General features: G+C 38.1%; 1 long non-coding RNA gene and 1 pseudogene across 1 annotated transcript in view; one reads left to right on the forward strand and one right to left on the reverse strand.

Annotated features, from left to right (window-relative positions):
* Positions 1-23,590, forward strand: part of LOC137095898 (uncharacterized) — a 175,904-nt gene that overhangs the window by 143,330 nt on the left and 8,984 nt on the right. The gene's annotated exons all lie outside the window — the stretch shown is intronic.
* On the reverse strand, positions 10,409-10,548 carry LOC132762229 (U2 spliceosomal RNA; annotated as a pseudogene).

The following is a 23,590-nucleotide window of genomic DNA, read 5'->3' on the forward strand; positions in this document are numbered from 1 at the left end:
CTGGTTTAAAATACATGAATTTCAAAAGCATTTTGTGATATGAAATGGTGAGCTTATTGAATAAGTAAAAATCGTTTAAGAAAATTGTATAGAAAATAGTTAGAACAGATTTTCAGTACACTTTGATCTAATAGATAGTAAATTAGGAGGAAAAACAATGCCACTTCTTACAAGAAGTTACATACATATTGCTATTTTATACAATCGGTGTTGCATTATCTTTTCTTTCAATGATTGACTAACAATGTAACCATATGCATGTCTAATGAGCCCCCCTCCTTGCTTTCCATGGGGATTATTTTTAGGCATGTGGATATAAGATTACAACCTAGACTATCTAAAGTCATGGAGAAAATCTTGCCCTGCCTTACCTAATCATGGTGATAGTCACCCCAAAGCATTTTATCATGGCAGAACCCTGACTGATGACAGAAAATATTCTTTTTTTTCTCCTGAATTGATGGATTAAATGTGTGGATTTTTGTCACTGCTTCACACAACACACATTTAAAGGATGACAGAGAAGGTAGAGAGAGAGAGACTGGATCACTCAGTGGCTCATTGAAAACATTTATTGTTATAAAATAGGAGCAGCAGACCAAATATAGAGTCAAAAATTCAATTCTCAGTAGGGTTGTAAAAATCTTTCACTCTTGATTTTGCTTCTATGCATTGAATTCCATGTGAATCATCTTTCTTTTTATGTATTAGGTTGTGAGAAATTGATTGGAAGCCTGTTGGTGTCATATATGGTCGTATTTGTGCTCATATTTCACAAGTGTAACCATTTCACATGAGCCTAAATAGCATTGCTAGTCCCAATTAGGATAGAACTATTGAGACATTTAATTTCATTCACCAATTGAGAAAGTGGGATTCCTCTCGATGGGATTAACTGTCAGCTACATATTGAGTTGGATGACGGTTCCTAGCGTCCCCATCCAGCTTCAGGGGTGTTTGGGTGTGTTGGAGATTGTCATATAATCCATCTGGAGGATGTGGGTTGGGAAATGCAGCTCTTAACAAATTATTTGTGGAGGAAAATCATATACTGAATCCAGTGTAGCTACATTTGTTGCAATGTGTTATTTTGTGCAATGTGTTATCTGTGTGGAGGTTTATTATGCTTTAATATGTTTAAGGAGTTTTAATGTGTATATGTTTATTGATTTTAGTGATTTTATATTGTTTTATTTCTTTATGTATAATGAGGCTTTGAATTTTTGCCTAGACAGATAATGTATACTGCTCTGAGTCCCCCACGGGGTGAGAAGAGCAAGATAGAAATGAAGTAAATAAATAAATAAATATTCTTGATTTGTGTGTAACTATTAGGCAGTGTCTTCAATGTTTTTGTTGTTGTTGTTGTTTTATTATTATTATTAATTTATTTCTTATCCACCTCTTCTCCTGGCTTGACGCAGGTCACAGCACAGTCAAAAACACATGAATACTATAAAAATTCTACAAACATACATATTAAAATGCAGTTCCATACAAGATACATATCAAACATTTATATAAAATACACATTAATCACACCAAAACACAGAACATTAGTTTAAAATTCATACTTTTAACTAGCTGGGTAGGCCTGATGGAAGAGATGGGTTTTTAAATTCCAATAGCTGATCTACTGTGTTTCCCTGAAAATAAGACACTGACTTATATTTATTTTTCTTCAAGAAGACACACTATGGCTTATTTTCAGAGGATGTCTTATTTTTATTATGCATGGTATAACAATCTGCATTTATGAGATGATCTCTCTGGGCACAGTAGCAGACTGCTTGCTGAAACTTTTCCCCTATCTCCTGGTGTTTTGTGGGGTGAGAGAGACCCACAGACTGTTGCTGGTCAGTACTGGGGAACAGCAGCTTTATTGGTGTTTGTGGAGGGTGAGAAAGGACCACAGACTGTTACTGGTTGGTGCTGAGTGAAAGAGACCCACAGTGCTGAGTAAAACGGCAGCCACAGCTTTATCTCTTCCCCCTGAGGATACACATAAAGCAGAGTGTCCTGCTCCTTACTTCACTGAGGAAACTTTTACTTTTACTTTCTATGTCTTCCTCTATGCCTCAGCTTGCGGCATACATAGAATGACTGAGACCTGACAAGAGGAGCCAACCTTATATGCTGCATAGCCATGCCTATCACTATGTCTTATTTTCATGGTATTGCTTATATTGTGCAAATGCTTAGAAATCCTGCTATGGCCTATTTTATGAGTATGTCTTATTTTAGAGGAAACAGGGTAGTTGTTGGAGCTCTTCCAGCAAGTCGTTTCACAGTCTTGGGGCAGCTGATAAAAAGGGTCCTCCAGGTGATGGTGGCCTAGTTGGAGTAGCTGCCCCCCAGGGAACCTAAATGTTCAGGGTGAATTGTACAGGAGAAGGCAGTCCTGTAGGTAATCAGTACCTAAACCATGCAGGGCTTTAACCATCAAAACCAACATCTTGTACTTTGTCTGGAAACTAATTGGCAGCCAGTGGAGTGGCTTGAAGATATGTGTAATATGCTTACTCCTAGATGTACCACTTCATTCATTGGGTGATCCAACCTCTATGATATCCACATTTCCCAATAGGGCAACAAACAGGCACATTTGTAGATACACAGCCAGTTACATAATGCCAGTATTTATCAGAAGACTGGGTGTAGCAGAATCACCATGTAGCTATGCAAGAGTAATTTATACCCCCCAAGTTGAGTTTTGCATCTTGGCCATTTTTCACATCTTGCCTAAATGCTTGAAGCAGTATGGTCAGTATTAAGGGATTATGAGAATTTCAGACCCCAACCCTTTAGAAATGTGGAGATTCCACATAATTTGGTTAAATGTTGAGTAACTATACTATATAGGAGGGGTCAGGGGACAGAACTAAGATTTGTTGGTCTGACTTACTGTTTCTAAATTTGTTTTTTCCATGACAACCTGGAGATGCACTAATCATTTCTAAAAGAAATGCCACAACACACTGTGTGTTATGAACTTATCATAAAAGCAGATTCTTTGTCCAAGGATCATTTAATCTTTCAAATCCTAAATTAGTTCTGCTAAATAGTGATTTATAAATAGAAAGTAAGCTTCTGGAGACAACTTCCCCGGTGGTGTAAACAAAAAAATTGTGCACATTTTTAAAAGAGCAGTATGTCCTCTTTTGGGGGGATTTATTTTGGTTTTTGAAGGTTGTGATGCATTTTTGTCAGGCTACAGAATTAGTTGGCTGCATGTAACCAGTAGAGTCCCAACCCTTAAAAGACCTGTACATTTATCCAGTAAGTAGATCACCGCCTGAATACTTTGGGTTAATTGCACAAAATATGGCATTTTGAACATGTGTTATTTTGTAGGAAAGGGAGGTCCACAGGTTGCAACAGTCATATATTTACCAGACTTGGGCTTCTGATGAATGAATGTGAGATTAATGTTACTAAAGGGGTTAACTTGCTTTGATAAAGAATGAATAAGGTATTTTATTTATGAAATTTGTTTTGTGTTTTGAACTTCGTGAATAGGAACCCATGATGACCTTCTTTGTATTGAAAGCCTAACTCATCCACATTGTTCATTTCTCATGTTCTAAAAGAACACAAAGTTTGCCATAAAATTTATCAGAATTGTTTAATGTAAGGCTAAGAGGAGGGAAACACTGCTCTGAGAAAGGAAATAATACTGACAGCTATCAGTAGATATGGATAAATCATAAATATTATTCCACATTAGTAAAAATGAGCACAAATTAGACATTTTAGTAAGAAATAATGTAAAATCGTGTCTCCAGAATTTAATATGGGGAGTGTATTAATCACTAAGCATTGTTCCATCAGCCACCATCAGTTAGCATTTGAACATTTCTAATGTCTCCCCAGTGACTTTAAATTCAGTTAAAGCACTTCCATATTTTACACGTGCATATAGATAGCTCCCATTTCTATATGATTAAAAACAATACCATCATAAAATGTCATTCCTGAAACAATCACCAGCTGTTTAATTTTATAAAGGATCATTCACTTATTCTGGATTACCATTCTAGGCTTCCGACACATGCCTGCACAGTAGGAAACATTGCATTCTTTGTTTAAAATGAATATGTGTGTATGTTGTAGTAGAGCCTGTGAGTAACATTACAAACAGTAGTATGGATGCCAGAAGGGGAAGAAGGGTTACTCGGGAGCAGGAATCTGATGATGAGCAGCAGAGAAAGAGGATCTGGGACATATTTACAGCACCTACAAATGAGGAGTCGTTTGAAGGATTCTTTGGGGATGATGGGTCAATGAGTGAAGGAGAAGAAGGAGACACCATGGATTGGACTAAGATAAGAGAAGTGCAAGCTGTTTGTGAGGAGCCAACAACAAGTGATGCCTTTATGGGGTTCTCTGGGGGTGAAGACTGGCAATCAGGGGATCCAACTGAGTCATGGGGGGACCTAAGTCTTGACAGGAGATGGAGGAATTGGAGGGAAGGACAAGGGAGTTCACATGAAGATTTGTAAATAAAAGTGGGTTCAGGGGTGATGGGTCCTTGCAGAAGGCAAGGTGTTGACGAGCGTTCGTTTGTTGGTTGCTGTGTATTGGAAAAGATTCTTGTAGAATTTTTGCTGCCTGTTTCTTGTTCGGCGTTGGTTTAGGATCTGCAGTTTGGATCTCATGATCGTTCGCGTGTTATTGACCCGGATTGGCTTCTCGTGAATGTGGAATTCTCCCTTCGTGGTCCTAGACCTGTTTGGCTATAGACGCTGCTTCTGCGGACACTGGAGCAGCGCTGTTTCGGATTTCTCCTGTTTCAACCCTGGACTTCAGCTGACAATGCTTCTCTTTCTGCAGCCCCTCCTTTTTGTTAACCAGTTGTGTACTGTGCTTTTTTGTTTTGGCTCAGAGCGCTTTGATTGATTGTTTCTTTTCATCCAGTTAATCTGAATTATATTTCTGTTAACATTTTTAGACCAGGTCAGGTTTGTTTCTTGAGTTTTGACCAGTGGCACTGCATTTAAGTACCTCTGTGTCCTTTTTCCCTTTGTTTTATTAAACTGTTTTGAAGCCACTTTTGAGTCTGGCCCTTTAAGGTGTCTGTGACTTCAACAGTGTATGTGTGTACATGCAAAAACTTCAATGAGCCCCTTGTTAAAAGAGTTTTTGCAGAAAAATATATTTCACAGAAAAAATATATATTGTAGAAAACAGCAGTTTCAATCTTATTTTCGACCCAACTGGAGTTGAGCTATTGAATTAATTTTAAATATTTGTATGTCGACTCATTGCTAAACATTTATTCCGTGGTTTATATAAGCTGGGATTCATGAACAGGACTCTATTCAGTGTGTTTGTTGGGGAATATGAGAGATAGTCTATCCCACAAAAAGCACTATTAGTCTTCATAAGCAGAAGGTGAACATAAAGATTACATTATTCTATGTAATGCAGTGCATATACATACATGTACACACAAACATTTCGTGAGTTGTATAATACACTCTTCAAAGAAATAGACAATTCCGAAAACAGAAATAGATACTATCATTACTCATTCAGGGAGTAAAAGAGCCAAAGGTCCCTCTGAGTGTTTTCAATCTTAAAATCCATTTGATCTCTTTTTATTAAAAGTATTTTAATTGTGATTGCAGATTTTCCACATAATCCAAAATGCATATCTAACATTTCTTTAAAAAATGTTTGACTAAAAAAATCACCCCTCAACTGTTTTTTTTTCTTCAAATTTCAAAGGTGCTCTGTTATTTTTAACAGGTTTGGAAGTTTGTCCCCCATCACACACACATTGAACAGTATAAAGTACAGAACTAGTGTCAATGAAATTGTTTAATTTGCATTGTTTCTGATCTATATAATTTATTGTTCTCATTTGCGTTGTGTATAGTGCAAATAGTGTTCATATGGATGATGTCTTTTTGAACTCTTCACAAACATAACAAACTTGAAGATAACAAGAAAAGTGTAAACAATGTATACCTGTAGTGAATTGCACAGTTTTGCATGGGGAAAGAAGAATTAAAGTCTCATCAGTGATGCAGAATTTGAACAAGAGAATGCTAAAGAGATTCCAACAGGTGCAATAAAAAGGAAATTGACAAAATTTCACATTCTTACTTAGAAATAAGGCCATCTAAATACAGTGGGAATTGCTCTTTGTAATAGCATTCAACCAACCCAAAGATGCAGGAGTAGAAGACAAGAAGTAGACTCAAACTTATTGTGCCAGAAAAAAAAAAAACATTTCTGTTGTTTGAACCCAGTTAGACTATCTGATCTCAGAGAGCTATTATTTATTTATTTACTATATTTGTATCCCACTCTCTCTTATCACCAAGGGGACTCAGAGTGGCCAGAATATGCAATGTAGATGCCACTGATATCTCAGAAAGACCTCACCCCTCCCAGAATATAATAAATTATATAATTATTTGCATTTGGATCTTGGTGAGAAATTCAAATTATAATAGGGAGCCCCAAGCCTCAAAGGCTGAGGAGCTGAGGAACCACAAAAGATCTGCAGCAGCTACCAGCACCAGAGGATACATTGTCACCAGACCCCCTTTATGAAATACAAAATAACCACTTTAATAAACAGACAGTCCGGTGTCCTCTTGCCCCCATACTTACAAGTATGTCAATGTAGCTTTCTTTGTCTCTTTTTCTGTCCCTTTCTTTGCTCCAAACTGCCTGCAAAGGCTACCGTACAACCAAAATAGCCCCTAATGAAATCCTTCTCGCTCCTCTTTCCTGTTCCCAGCATCCCTAAAGTCCCCGATAACCGCCATTGATGGCCTCGTATTTGCAGGTCAAACAGTACCAGGACCCTTGTGGTGTGTTTTAATAGTTTTTCAAAAGATTATATGAAACACTTTTGGAGCCATGGAGTTGCTGTAAAGACCCTGGTGACCATTCACCAGCAATACATGACTTGGATTCCTATTGTGTCTTCCTGGTCTTCACTTAAACAAAGGACTCAAGCACCCATCATCTTCATCCACCATGAATCAGCTACACATGGACAAAAGGATAACTTGACCCTGAAATAGGCTAAACTTTTGTGTGGCTGCCTTGACGAAAAGAACTCATTACCATATGGCACCCACCCTGAAGCTGGGAGGTTCTGCCACTGTTTTGCCTCAATGCCATTTTCCTTTCCCAGGGACGGTTCACCCAACTCCATAATTTTGCACAATATACTGACTCAGCCAACAATAGACACTAGAGCTACTTGATGGGTCACTCACTGGGCACGTCTCAGAGACGTGATGGCCCCACTTTGTTAGTCTTGAGATTGAGACACTATTGCCCACTCACAAGTTCATGTTTTCCTTTGTTCCTCATGATCATCTCATCCTGGCTTGCCATTGAAGGGCCACAAATTTACATTGAAAGTGGGGAAAGCCTTCTGATTGGCTGCCAGGTGCTGCATTTCCACCCCACAGGGGGAATTCTCCCAGCTGGCCATGAAGTCAGCCCTGGCTTTGCCAATCATATATTGCTATTTGCTTGTGAGTTTTGGTTGCTTGAGTTCTGGTTACTAAAAGATTGTAGCTGTAAAAGGGGATAGAGACAGGAGGGGGTGGAACAGGATTACGGAGAAGTTATGGGAACGTTTAACCTCTGCCATACCAAGACAAAGCACAAGTTTCGGCTAGAATGAGGATATTTCTAAATAATCTCTAACATCCCTAAGATAAGAGATCATTTATTTAATACATTTTCCTTTAGCCCAGTGTTATCCAATCTGATATTATCCAATAAGAATTGCTTTCTATCTTATGCCACAATCCTGGTATATTTTAGCTCTCTTCAGGTGTTTAGAAAACTGGTGAAGTAATTATATGTGGAAGAGAAGCCAGCTAGTTTTGCAGCTTTCCTCCCGCTTCCCTCTTAGATATATATGGCACAGAACATTGGAACTTAATATAGATTAACACTGAGCTTCATTCTAAAAACAACATCATCATTCATCTCTATCAGCAGCGTCTGGCCCTTTTCAGAGAAAAGAGGAGAAAGTGACTGTAAAAACACTGCTCTTTCTATCTTCTTGTCAGTTTAGTCTGAAGGACAGTGAAGGTGTTTTGGCTCATTTGACTAATTTGGAGCCCCTGTGAATTGGCCTGAATTGGAAAGTTCAATGCAAGTTCAATGCTTGAGTGTGGAGGAAGGAAAACATCCTAAAATTGTGTAAAGGGATGGGGCACACTGTGTATATATTTTATCGAGGAAAGTTTCTTAAGAGAAATAGTGATTAAAAGGGAGATAAATTGAGACATTCCTGATTTGAAAAGACTGGTATCAAACTGCAGTGAAGGGGAGAAGTATTAAAGATCTGAACTGAGTTCAATTGCTTGAAATAATCAGGGTGCATTTGAATGCAACAGGATGATCTGATTGTTGCAATTATCGATATTAACCTGATTGTCTGAAATGTCATCTACCATCATAGAGCCTTTACACACATGCAAATCCCACGGATGGAGATCAGAACTTGCAGGAAGCAAATGGAGCACACTGAAATGTGGATTGTCCAGTTTTCAGTCACACATTTTATCCATTAACAATTCACTTAGGGCTTAAAAAAGGCCTCTCCAAAGAGAAAGTGGGTAAAATAACATCTAAGTTGTTAGTATTACTTTTCTTCAGAGATCACACCTCACCTCTAATACTATAAGACAACCAAGATATGGGAAATGATCCGTTTGAAAGTATTGACATGAGTCAGCCCTCTATAAGCATGGATTCTGAATCCACAGGTTTACCTATCCCCAGCTTGAAAATATTATCATCTCAAAAAAAAAAATCCCCAAAGTAAACCTTGATTTGCCATTTTATATAAGGGTTATATGCAATAGGATGATTATATACAATAGGGTGAGCATCCACAAATTTTGGTATTTACAAGGGGTCATGCGGGTACCAAAATTGGTGAATGCTTTTGTATTGAAGTATGTTGAGAATGTATGTTGTCTTCTTTCTATTCTATATCTTGCATTCTGTAGCCTTTCTTGAAAAAAATGCCCCATGCGAAGAGTTATCTTCTGATCTTTTCCCTGTGTAGTGCAGGATATTAGGGATACTCAGTGCACACTGACAAGTGATGGCCATATAGTGAAATGCAGGGAAGTCTCACCTCATGGCCACTTTGTAAAATTAATAATTCTGCCATGTCTCCCCTATGAGAATTTTTTTATTTTTTTCTCTTTTGAACATTTTTAAAGTTGTGGTTTTTATCTATCAAATTAAATGGGAAAAGGTTGGAGGAACAAAGTGGAAAAACATCAAGAGAAAAGGAGACAAAAATTGCAGGAAAGATTAAACAACATCTTGCAAGAAATTAAATTCAAGGAAACCATATCTCTCATGTATTGATAATTGCTTGCAATTAAAGTATGGTAGAATTTGGATAAGTCAGTTTTCTGACTGAAAAATAATTAATTGGAATGGTTATTAGCTATTAACCGGCTTTGGGACACTTTAGAACACCATTTGATGCTTGAGAATACTGCTTAATGCACAAAAAATTCATTCTAGGCTATTGCACATATTATCTGTTTCACAAAGACATTTTCAGACATAGCAGTGGCTCACAGGTGTGATTTCATTTTGTTCCATGGGAAATAGTACTTAGGGGGATAAAGAGGCACATTTAATGGGATAAAAGAGAATAAATGTATCTATTGTGGACTGAACAAGGCAAAGTGAACTCCTTATTTCATCTCTTAATGATCCTATTCATTTTATGTATTGATTAAGATATGCAGTTTAGCAGCAAATGCAGCCAAAATGAAGTAATAAATGAATGCATACAAAATTGACCTAGAATCACCCATAGAGAGCTCACTGTTACAGGTTAAAATTGCACTTTGCCTTCTTGGCATGAATAATAATCACCATCTTAAAGTTGAATGAAAAGGTACTGAGGCTGCAGTCCAGAAATGATTCCTTCTATAGAGAATTCAGTTAAAGATGCAGAGTTGGTTAACCCTGTAAACCATGCAATACTCTTTGGAAGTAGTCAAATATTGTGTGAACAGGTGTCAACTCAGGGTGAGTTCATGTTTTCTTGCCCATGTAGACTTAGAAAAAAGGCAGATGAGCATACTTTTGTCATGCCACGACCTAGCTGCTTTTGAATATTTATTCTCCTTCTTCCCCTTTTTATTTAAACTACACATCTAAAGGTACAAACTTTCAAATTAATGATTTTGTAAGCCATTCTGAGATCTCTTTTGGCCAAAAGATGAGGTATGCACACAGTATATAAATAACTAGAATTAAAGGTGATGGTGATGATGGAGGAGATTGAGGAGGAGAGGGGCAGGAATTGCATGTGAGGGCCTGGAGAGAAAATAACCCTCTATCAGGCCCTCCAATGTTGTCTACCCTGGTCTAGTTCAAGACTGCTTCAATATATTCACTCTCCAATGGCATTAGAGGAATGACAAGAATAAAGCAAGAATCTTAGATCTATAGCTGTCCCAGCTGATATCGGTTTTTAAATTTACTATTATACTACACTTGATCTTAGCCAAAAAGCCAAGAAGCTATTGTAATTATTTATTCACAAACATCCAAAAGAACAAATATTAAAAAAAAACATTTTATTCTAGATTAGGGTAGGCAGAGAAACATATTATAGTGGATGGGAAGACTGCACCTCTCTCCAAGCCACCTCCACCCAAAATAGTTAGGGTTTTTTTGTTTTGTTTTTGCATTTTAAAAAGGGAAAAGTAATATCACACATATACATGTTTTAAGGAATCTGAGTAAACTTTGAAAAGCTTTAAAAGTCTCTTTTAGTCCCATGGTGTTCTTTTCTCTTGCCATCAGTAAGTGAATAAAAATCATTTTCAGAGTATTTACTAAACCCAATAATTAAAGAATTAGTCCACAGTACACTGTTATTCTAGTGATTTTTTCCCCAAATTTTCTAGATTCTCCAATTAATGTAAAATTTCAAAATATATTCTACCTAATTTGACAGAAGTCATGCAACTCTGTTGCATTATGGAAGACAGGAAGACCTGATCCCTTAGCAGAAGAAATTTAGAATTAGAAAAACTTCATCACATGGCTCTATTGTTAGGTAAGCTACTCTAATTTCTTTGGGATGACAACAAAGAGGAGAAAGGGAATGAAAAGCACAATTTTATAGAGTCCCAGTAAAAGCAAAAAAGTAGAGTAGAACAGATAAGTTTGGGAAGAAGAGAAATAAAAATGCAAAAGAAAAAAATGAGTCATGGAATAAAATGGGGTACAGAGCAATCAAGTAGAAAGGAGGATGAGTGATTTCTTTTCTGAAGATAAAACAAAGGCCTTCAGATTCTTTCATAATGTCAGACCTGTGGGAATGAAAGGAAAGTGACCCAGAATTCTGAATTCTTTAGATGTGAATGGGAATATACTGTGGTTTTCTTTAATAACATCTTCACTTTTGGTTGTATCGTGGACTGATTTCTATACAATCTACAATTGTTTTGCGGCAAGCTGCAATGAACGTAATCTGGTTTAAACAGTAATGTGTACTTAGGCAATGAAATGAAATGAAATTCAGATTTTCCTCAAATTCATCTCAAAACCTATTCCCCGTTTATACAAATGAATCCTTCATAACATTCAACCACCCTTCTTACTGTTCTTTTATGTCTCTCCTTTCATTATACAATCATAATAAGATGGATGTAGAGAAGAGTGAGCTTGTTAGATACATATTTGGTATCTAACCAAAAATAACATTGAATTTGGGATCCCTGTGTCTGGCATGCAAAACTTTCTCTGTCCTTGATCTTTGATGACCTTGACTGGGAATGGGAAAGCAGAAAGGACACACTTTCAATTAAGCAGAAAAAATTGTTCTCCATATGTTCAAATATTCTCAAAAACTTTAGATTAAGAATGTTCCACTCTTGATTCACTCACTAATTTTGTAGCCATGCACTTATTGCTGTACCAGTGGTGAATCAATGCTTTCTAACTGAAAGAAATCACTCTTCATTAATTTTTGATAAATAAAGCTTTTGAAGAGTGAGCTAAGAGAGCATGTCGATGAAGGAGGGAGAAAAAGAAGATGCAGATGAGTGCCAACCTGGGGACCGTTCTACACATGCATTATAACCCAGGTTAAATCAAGTTAAAGGGGGGTGGGGTGGCTAAATGATATTTTGCCAAAATGTGGGAGGAATCCTCATAGGGAATTGGGTTAAAGGTTGGCAAATGTGTTTAAAAGCTGCCCTTTAAAACTGATTCTTCCTGACAAACACACACCTTTCCATGCCTATGTATCCCTGTAGACTTGGAAAACACATGCTTTCCTTCCGTTCTCCCTTGTAGATCCCCTCTGTGCCCCCCCATTTCCCCCTCAACTTACCAAAGGAAGACTTCAAGCCTTTTCCCCTCTCCCTGTATCCTAGAAGAGCCAACAGGGGGCCTTGGAGCAGGACCCCGCCCCACACACACACCTTAGCTCTCCTTCACCTGTTCCAAAGGAGGGGGAGGGAAAAAGGCTTCAGGCCTTGTCAGAGTCTTCTTCCATTAAGTGCAGGGGAGAGGGGGAAGGCTGGCAGTGCTCTTACCCACCCGTGCTGATCTCGGATCAGCACAGAAGCGCATCTAGACACCACTCCCCCCCCCCCCACGCAAAATCTCAGGGTTTGAATTCCTCTTCAATTTTTGCCCTGTGTAGAAGGGCCCTGAGTTGAAAGAGCCATTTGCAAGGTGCTAAAAAAAAGAATGTTTCTGCAAGGCAGAGAATAACAATCTCCTTACGCTTATTTATATATCCCATGACCCCCTTTCACTAATTAATAATACCAAAATATCAATAAATGACAAACAAACAAATTAAACTATTTCAATTATTAGGGTTTATGGTAGTGAAATAGCATTCCAATTTCTAATATTTAACATTATCATATTAATTTTTGAATCTATTATTTAATTTTTTAAATTATTTATTATTCTGAAATAAGAAATATCCTAGACTATAACCAGTTGGGTGTGCGTGTGTAAAAGTGTCACTTGCTGCTCCATATAAGTGTATGTGTACGGGAGGGAATTATTTTTAAAAAATGAGAGGCTGTGAAGATAGTGTGGGGGATCAGGATGGTGATATAGCCCTGTGGTATTTACATACTTTACCTATCTTTTTCCTGGATCTTAGGTAGTAAAGATTTTGAAGCAAGAGGATTCAAAGATGCATCAAGTGATTGACAATATTCAGACTAAAATATACAAAGGCTTAGCAAGTAACTGAATTAAGAGAGACCAATGCATGTTCCATTCCTTTTCCCCTCTCTAAATGTGTAGCTTATCCATGCATACTCTGTGTCTGTCTTAGCCAGCAAGGAAGTTTTTTCAAATAAAACATGACATAGTACAAGCTCCATTTCTGGCACCCCATTGTCCTACAATTGTCTTCATCATCTACTCTTTTCCTTAGTCCTTCAAGTGACATCTTCCGCTGAGCTTGTCAGCAGAACATAGGCCTGCACAGCACAGTTTGTTCTCATCCTTTCAGCAGGAGCTTGGCAACAATAGGCCAGGCATCACAACTCTTTATGCAAGCTCTTTATCCTCCTTCCCTTTTTCTCTCTCAACTTGAACTGTTCCTCTATCTCACAACAGAGGTCTCAGTTGTTTTGCAATGGATTTGTCCATTGATATTCCTAGGAAGAGAGTCGGGAAGAACTGGATTAAATTCACATGGTCATAATATACTTATGCAAGAACATATGCACTTCCCTAGATTTTTACTAAATAGTTCTTTAAAAAAAATAACACATTATCATATTATACAAAGAGGCAAGACACTAAACTTGGTAGAACCAAGACCATGATTTATTAAATGGTGCCTGCATTTAATCAGTTTAGGAAGTGTGTTGCCTAAAAGGAAAAAAAAAGTCTAGGACAATGTATTTCATGGAATGCTATACAAGATTTAGTGGTTTAGTGGGTAATATTACAAAAACTGTATGCAATGAATTGTTTTTTTGATTTTGTGGGGGAAATAGGAAATTGGGGGGTTACAGACACCCAAAGGTCAAAGCAGCCCATCAGCAACACATTGCCTGAAAAATGCTCATGTGACCAAGACAAAACAAAGTGAAAAATTGGGACAACCAACGCAGGCATGTATTGTTGTTGTGTGCCTTCAAGTGATTACTGATTTATGGAAGTTCTAAGGCAACCCATCACTGGATTTTATGGGCAACCTTTATTCAAAGGGGATTTGCCTTTGTCATCCTCTGAAGCTGAAAGTGTGTGATTTGCCCACTCAGAGACACATGACTTTTACTGGTGTTCTACAGCAGCAACTCTTCCTTAAACAGTGCAATAAAGCTTGATACGAAAGAATGAAATTCTGCTCTAGCCAACCATGTGTTTATGTGCACCTGAATACAACAAGCAAGGTAAACAACTATCTCCAGAATCCCTTACTATGCATGCATGAATAGAAGGCAAATGGGAGAGCCGATAAACCTTCCTTACCAGCTACACCAGGAGGGGAGAGAAATTTATCTTTCAGAAGGGACCTTCATTCCTGAAAGAGTCTCCACTGGACCTTTATCACCAATCCTTGTTTCCAAAAGACATTTTTTTCAAAATCCAATAATCAAGAAGACAGAAAACGAGGTGAAATCTTCTGAACAGGGGCACAAACAGCTACCCATATTTTTTTCTCTTCTTTCAGTGTACCAGCAACAAAGAAAGCTATGTTCCCATTTTAAAATAATTGCAGCTTGCTACTCTGTACAGACCAGAAATAACAGTTTAGGCTGTGTGTCACTCCATTTTCTCTCTGCGTAGTATTCTTACAGTTAACTTTTCCTGTTTATGGGTAATTCCACAGAGACAGAAAATAGAATGAGACACAACCTGACCTTTGTTTTAAAAGACCTTTTATTCCCCTCTGCTAGAGCCAATATGTAAAGAATTGATGACTGAATCCAGGATCATACAATAATTTAAAATGGTACAAAATGCCCCTCCCAAAGTGTATGCATACATATTGTCACATATATGTTCACTAGGCTTGGGTGGTTTCGTTCGTTAATTTCGTAATTCGTTATTAATTCGTATTTAAAGTAGCTTACGATCCAATATTGAGCCATGCAGGACTACTGTGAGGAGTAATTAAAAATCGAAACAATTTTTCCAATTTATTTCGTATTGTTTCGTAATTGTTTCATAATTGGTTCAAAATTGTTTCAAAATTGTTTCGTAATTGTTTTGTAATTATTTATGTATGTCTGGTGCAAGTTTTATAGTTGTTGTTTGTTTTATCAGTGATAAAAAAATAAATTATCACACCAACAGTCAACAACAGAGGGAGAGGGAAGCTTCAGAAGTTCACCCTGTCCCATTTGGAAGGTTTTTTAGCATATTGCGCAATCGCGTCCGCCATTAATGAATCGATTCGTAATTATATGAAATTTCGTATATTTTGAACTTTTTTAAAGGAAAATTTCGGAATTCTTTAAAAAAACGAAACGCAAGGGCCTCCCTAAAAACGAAACGAGTTTAAAACCAAATTTTTCCATGGTTACCCAAGCCTAATGTTCACATTTGCACACACATGATATATATGGAGATTTCAGTAGGTAACTTATGGATATGAGAGCTGAACCATAAGGAAGGCTGAGTGAAGGAAGATAGACGCTTTTGAACTGTGGTGTTGGAGAAAAATTCTGAGAGTGCATTGGACCACAAGAAGATCCAACCAGTCCATACTTCAGGAATTAAAGTCTGACTGCTCACTGGAAGGAAGGATATTAGAGGCAAAGATGAAGTACTTTGGCCACATCATGAGAAGACAGGAAAGCTTAGAAAAGACAATGATGTTGGGGGGAAATGGAAGGAAAAAGGAAGAGGGGCTGACCAAGGGCAAGATGGATGGATAGTATCTTTGAAGTGACTGGCTTGACCTTGAAGGAGCTGGGAGTGGCGTCAGCCAAAAGGGAGCTCTGGCATGGGTTGGGCCAGGAGGTCATGAAGAGTTGGAAATGACTGAACAAATAAACAACAAAGTAGGTTAAAAGAAGAGGACTGAAGCAGTCACATCAACCCAGTTTAATATTCACATGAGAATGATCATCTAGGAGAAATTTAAAATGACTTTTAAAAGTCACTCCCCATCAAATAGTCTTGTATTATTTCTTTAAATAAAAATATAACCATGTGCTTTACTACATTGACACAGATGGAAGCATGCAAACTTCCATCTAAATTAATATGGTTCATTTCTTGCTGTAGAAAATTTTGGCTAGCCTGAGGCCATGCTCACTTCCACTGAGTCTTTTTCAAGAAAAAAATGCGGCATCACATTTCAAAGTGTTGCATTTATCAGTTGTTCATACATGAAAAGTGTTAGTTCCAAACAGTTTGTTTTAATTTTATGCCAACCTTGCTCTTGGAATGTGACAGTTCAACTGAAACTTATGAATGAATTACAGCTGGAAAGCACAATACTCGCATTTTGCACTTTTCAATCAATCTTTTAGCAGCAGAACAACTATAGCTGAGAAAGGGGAGACCCAACTTTTATAATTATTCATGTGTGTTAACCTTAAATTGCCCCTTTCCCCAGTTGACTGTTACCATGCAGTCCTGAAATGCTAACTGGCACCACTGGATTTCTTATGTCACTGTGCAGCCATTTCCCCTAAATTTAGATCCACATGTAGTGTTTTGTGATGCTTAAACTCACATTCAAGAAAGAAGATTCAAAATGAAAAAGAAAGTAAATGAATGCTTGTATCTAATGGAGTGTCCTGGCATGACTTCTTCATTCATTTTATTTTCTTCTTTGGAAATGTCCTTAAATTACATTAATGTAGAAAATGTATTTTTATATAGTGATTCCCATCACTTTGAACCTTTTTTTTGTGATGTAACACAGAAATGTCACAAGAAGCCAAAATAATTGTTCACTAATTACAGAAGAATTGGCACAATGGAGAGAAGGATAAGTCCTGAAAATATGGGTGTTGGGTATAGAATGCAATAGGGTGCCATGCTGAAAGAAAGAGGCAGGTACAAGTGGCATCCATGCTTATTAGGCTTGGGCAGTTTCGTTCGTAAATTTTGTAATTTGTTATTAATTCGTATTTAAATTAGCTTACGATCCAATATTGAGCCATGCAGGAATAGTGTGAGGAGTAAATTAGATACGAAACAATTTTTTTCAATTTATTTCGTAATTATTTTGTAATTATTTTGTAATTATTTTGTAATTATTTTGGCATGTCTGGTGCAAGTTTTATAGTTGTTGTTTGTTTTATCACACCAACAGTCAACAACAGAGGGAGAGGGAAGCTTCAGAAGTTCCCCCTGTTCCATTTGGAGGTTTTTTTAGCATATTGCGCAATTGCGTCCGCCATTAACGAATCGATTCGTAATTATACGAAATTTCGTGTATTTCGAAATTTTTAAAAGGAAAATTTCGGAATTATTAAAAAAAATGAAACGCAAGGGCCCCCTAAAAACAAAACGAGTTTAGAACCAAATTCTTCCGTGGTTACCCAGACCTAATGCTTATATAGCATTCTGCTGCCTTATGCCACATAACAGGAGAAAGAGGCTTAAAGGCAGCATCTCTTCATTGGCCCAAATTGTCTCTATTCATGTGGAGCCCAAATCCCCCTGCTTCAGGCTTCACCTTTAAGGTTTTGGGTGGGGCTTATGTCAGAACATCCACTTAGTTGGAGATGGGATGGAAACACATAACAAACATATGCTTGCTGGATTTCTTTATGCCTTTCTTTCTTGATACAGAATTACTACTTTGGAATTCCCCTCAATGTATATTTTGAAGTCTAGCTGGATCAAATACCTTTTTGTTTTTTAAACTGATACACTGGAATTGTTACTTTTAGGGCAATATTTTTATTTAAATTTGCACATCATGCAATATTATGGCATTTATCTAATTCAGTCCATACTTTTCTCCAAAATACATACAAAATACATGCCCTTCATAGGACATTTGAACTGCCATGCTATATCAGGTCAAAGATTCCAGGATTTTCATGACCAAGGATTTACCTAGCACAAGCATCCTTTGTTGTTTGCCTTAGCCAATTAGTTAAAACTTCATGACCTCCGAGGCCGGGCATTATATTTTTCTCACATTTAGGTTAATGGCTTTCAAAGTCTTCTAAACTGTTTCTGAGCTAGACCACTTCAAATTTCTAGTGGAATGTGGAGCCACCAGTTACATCTCTGCATAACTTATTGGATTGTCCATTACAGCTTTCTAGTGATAAATGCCATAGTGTCCCTTTGATTCCATAATAGATTACATGTTCATAATCAGAAAGAAGGTATTTATTGTTAGATAGAGATGGCACAGTATTTCTAGTCAAAGGAAAATACAGTTTGATGAACATGTGGTATATTGATAGCACCTGGGTAATGTTATGATGAAATATCTAAGGGAATGTGGTAACGGCTGAGCCAGAACCATGAGAGGGTTGCTGCAAAGTAGTCCTTACTGATAACCTATCAGCAGGTGTCTATATAAGGAGGATGAAAGAACCTATCTTTCTCTCATTCTGTGTGACTCAGTGTGAGTATCTGCCTATGTTGTTTTCCCTGACATTAAGTCCAGTCATGTCCGATTTTGGGCGTTGATGCTTATCTCCATTTCTAAGCTGAAGAGCCAGCACTGTCTGTAGACACCTGTTTGTACATTTTTATACAGGGTTAGTCAAAATGCATAGGCCAATAAGCCATTCAATTGAATGGCTTATTGGCCTATGCATTTTGACTAACCCTGTATATTGCAACAGTGAAGATTAAAGCCTCCAGATATTTTGAATGAAACCTGAATCAGAGATATGGTCAGATACTGACAGTTGGATTTTGTTGATAGACAGGCTGAAGTATGTATTTTTCTGTGAAGGGTCTCTGCTGTATTTTTGCTTGCTTCTGGGACACTTGCTATCCAGCTTGCACCAGTTCAGGGAGGTTGTGATTTGAAAACTATAAATGACCTCATGGACCAGCACCCTGCGACATATATTATGCCTCAGTTCTAGGTTTGTGTTATAGATTAAAATATCCTGACGATAGGTACCATCAGCTCCAAACTCGAGGAAACTGGAAATAACCTTTTCCATCCCTTCAATTGGGGTTTTAAAATACTTTCTGGCCTCTCCAAAAGGACTATGGTGCTGAGATGTTCCTACCCTGATTACATTTCTACCTATTGTTTCATAACATAAGTTGTTTTGTATTTTAAACAAAGAAATGTTGGAAGCAGATACTAAGGACCTCATCACTTTGAGGGGGAGCTTGCCACACACGATGGCAAATCCAGCAGGGCCCAGCAAGGGGGTGGGGGGAACCCGTCACCCCACAGCCAACATCACCCAAGTTGCCCCTTATCTCATCTCATGTAGGGTGCATCGCTGCCCTGCTTCTCCCCATTATTTACTAGGGAATGCAGGAAGCCACCCATGATGCTGTCTCTTCCTCCTGCTTCAACTTTATCCTGAGGCATAGAACCCCACTGGAGGTAGATCAATGTCATGTGATGGGCACCGGCAGACTCAGTGCCTCAAGTGAAGTTGTATATGATGGGTAATTTTGCTCCTCTGATTTTTTTTATGCCAGGAGTGACTTGATAAACAGCAAGTGGCTTCTGGTGTGAAAGAATTGGACGCCCGGATGTTTTGATGTTTTGCCACGGTGGTCCACGCTCTTGTTACATCCCGGATAGACTACTGCAACGCGCTCTACGTGGGGTTGCCCTTGAAGACTGTTCGGAAACTCCAACTAGTCCAGCGTGCGGCAGCCAGATTGCTCACCGGAGCGACATACAGGGAGCATACCACCCCCCTGTTGTGCCAGCTCCACTGGCTGCCGGTTCAATTCCGAGCACAATTCAAGGTGCTGGTCTTAACCTACAAAACCCTATACGGTTCTGGTCCAGTGTATCTGTCCGAACGTATCTCCCTCTACGTCCCACCTCGGAGTTTGAGATCATCTGGGGAGGCCCTGCTCTCGACCCCACCACTCTCACAAGTGAGGCTGGTGGGGACGAGAAGCAGAGCCTTCTCAGTGGTGGCCCCCCACCTGTGGAATTCACTCCCGGGGGAAATCAGAACAGCACCAACCCTCCTCTCCTTCAGGAGGAGGGTGAAGACATGGCTGTGGAACCAGGCCTTTGGGCAACCAGGCAATTAGACAATGACAACCAAATAAGACAATCAGATGTGTGAGATCGGCAGGATTGTCGAAATGGAACCAAAACAGATCTTTGAGTTAATTGTACACTGATGGGTAGGAGGAAGTTCCAGGTTTGTATTGTTTTTACTGATTTTATCATTTTACTGATTTTATTGGATAATGTTGAATTGTGGGAATTTGTACTGTTATATTTTTTGTGATGATTGTTTGTGTAGCAGGCGTCTAAGTGCGCCTTGCAGCTGTAAGCCGCCCTGGGTCCCCTTCGGGGTGAGAAGGGCGGGGTACAAGAACCCCAAATAAATAAATAAATAAATTGCCATCCTTATGGGTGGCTTCTCTCATGTCTGATGAGGTTGTAAGATTATAACTGGTATTTATTTAAATAAATTGGGCTTTATTTAAATAAAAATTCCAGAGTACTAGCTAAAAAACCAATTCTTAATAGTCTAGATATAATTATTACTTCCATCTACAGTAGACCCATTGATTAAGTTAAATATATGTATGTGCTGATTTACATCGATCCCATTGCCATCTACTTTACTGTGACTAATAATTGATTCTAACCCCATTTCTTTTCTACCTTGTTGCTGTGGAGTCATAAACAGGTATCAAAAATGCCACATAGTCCTTTTTCCCCCCTGCTCACACCCAGTAGACTTCCTCCACCATGTTCCCAACACCAAAGGAAGAGGAGAAAGAGGAGTCGTCTTTGTTATGATTCTTATTTTCTTCATTTGCAAATTTTCACAAATTCTAAATTTCCATGAGAGGTTGCCAGGAGTTCCATGCGAAATGCCTGAAATCTAAAAAAAAAATAAAAATTAGAGGGTTCCTCTAGTTAAAATGGGGTTGAGAAAACTTGGCCTAATCTAACAATGTAACTAAGAAACTTCTCTTCTCCAGCTCTTTTATACTAACTAGCTAACAAGCAAGGTTATATAGTTGTTAGTGATTTCATTACCAACTCAAACCAAAGCTTAGTCTTGATGAATATTGTCTACTGACAATCGGTCTTCAGAGTTTCAGACTGAAGTATTTCCAAACTCTCCCTGAATATGCCAAATAATTAATTTGGGATTTTTTTGCATTAAAAATGAATGTATGATGCTTATTTGAGGTGTGAACCTTCCCTAACCAGTTGAGAATGTTCCTTCAATTTTAATTAAAAGAAAAACGAATAGTTTGCCAATAAGATTTGGGAAAGCAGTACAGTCCCAGTTCAACATCAAGGTTGGCGAATATCCAGCACATCCAATTTTGATGATCCCCCACCTCCTATCATCCTAAATTGGTGGGAGTTGGAATAAAAATATCTAAAGGGTCTCTGTTCCGCACCCACTACTCTAATACCTTAGGCTTACAGGGTCAGATCCACATTTACTTTTTCTAGAAAACTCTGGGGTCTACCAGTGGTTGCAAATAGTGGTTTAAAATGATCAAAATTTTTAATTTCACTATTTCTAATATCAAATTTTGGTGTAGTGAGGCACTTACCAAGTGCTAAGATATAGACAAACACAACTACCATGATCCCACCAATCCTATTCCCTCTCTTTACCCCTGCAATCTGCTGCTCACTCTAGCCCAGGCAATGGAGGATCTGTACAGTATAACCTCTGTATCTGTGGGACCAGTATGCATGATTTTACTTATCCTCGACCAATAAAATATGCCCCATCTAAGCATTCTTAAGTGTTCTAACATGATGTTATTGTATTCTTGAGCTGGATGTTCTTCATTTCAATAGGGTTCTCTGTTATCCATGGTTTCTTCTGTCCATGAAAAGTCTGGAAACATTCCCTCAAAGAATACAGGGGTTGTATTGTAGATATATGATTTTTCATTGTCTCTTTGTTTAGCAAACAAAGCAATTGATAGTAATTATAAGGAAAAGAAGCAAAAACTGGAAACTGATGTCATGAGAAGGCAGATGTGCTGAGGCAGATGCTGCCTTGCTTAAAGGTTCACCAAAAGCTGGCATTGGCTATCTGCAACAAAATTGGAGACCCCATTCTAAATCTTTTCGCTCAATTTTGTATACTTGTTTTCTCTTAAACTTCTTTGATTTTAGCAGGCTCATTGAGAAGCAGTAATTTATGTTTTGCTAATGCAAACCAATTGAGAGCTGGAAATCTTTCCCAATCTACATCACCCAAAGAATCTTATTTAACATTTTGCCTATTGTTGTGGAACATTTTTAAAAGATGTACCACAAGTATATGTCTTTTATAACCTACATCCCTCCATGCAAAATACTCTAGAACGAGGGAAAACAGTTTGAAACTGACCATAAGACCTTGCTGAAAACTGCACATGTTAATGGTCTGATTGAATTATTATTTCCCATGTTTCTACAGTCTGAGGAGCTTCAATTAAATAACCACACATCTTTTAAACTTCAAAATAAATAATATAAAAGTCAAGGATGATGTAAAGCTTTTAATAGGGTTGGCTGAAAAGTTCTGCTAACCTTTTTGCCATCACAAGTGCTTGTTTATCAGAATGTCAGCTTCCATTTTTTGTAGAAAGCAGCACTTAAAATGCCAACACAAGATGACAGATTCCCCAATAATGTCAATTAGCCATTAGTTCAAAACCAAGACTAAGATTCAATCAGGTGGCCCTGCTGACAGAACTGCTTCCATTAGCAAAACCTGGAGAGGTGAAAACCCTCCCTCACCCCTGTACCCCACTTTCTGCTCAGTGCACTGAAAAAACTGGGTCTGAAAGGTTGGCAAAACATTTGACGCTAATTTTATGACAACATCGAGGAGTGGCAGAAGAAGAAGCTACTTCCCTTATAATTATGAATATTTGCTAGGACAAGGCAGGATGTAGGTTCTGATTAAGAAATCTTGGACTTCAACATTGGCCCAAATGCAAAGAAAACCAGCATTTAAAATGCTGATTTTCTTCTTATTCCTTGGCCACACATAACACTGAAACAGTACCTTTTTAGCTGAGGGAAGGCCAGATTACCCATGTTTGCTGATTCACGATCAGCAGGGAAGGCCATGGGAATCACTTTTAGGATCACTATATTAAAGCCTACTGAGGCCTTTTCTTTGTTTTTAAGGGTATATGCATGAACGGGGGAGATAAAAGATACCTGAGATTTCAGTAAGATCAGGTATATTTTGACCCTGGAATAAATCAGGTTTATTCCAGGTTGAAATGAATTAGCCAGAAATGTCACCTGGAAAGCTCAGGCTAATCATTTCCTATCTCACGTTAAGCTGCTATGTAGGCCTTATGCTCTTCTATACTTGTGGCCAGTTGTGGTCCCCCAGAGATTTTCAGTATTCCCATGGAATATTATAATGGTTTGCCAATTTCTTTGCTAGCTTTTTTCCTACTTTTAAAAGATGAAGTAGATGTCCTAAAACCTTGTTGTTAA

Source organism: Anolis sagrei, chromosome 1, assembly GCF_037176765.1.
Source record: "Anolis sagrei isolate rAnoSag1 chromosome 1, rAnoSag1.mat, whole genome shotgun sequence".
In the NCBI taxonomy this organism is placed as follows: domain Eukaryota; kingdom Metazoa; phylum Chordata; class Lepidosauria; order Squamata; family Dactyloidae; genus Anolis; species Anolis sagrei.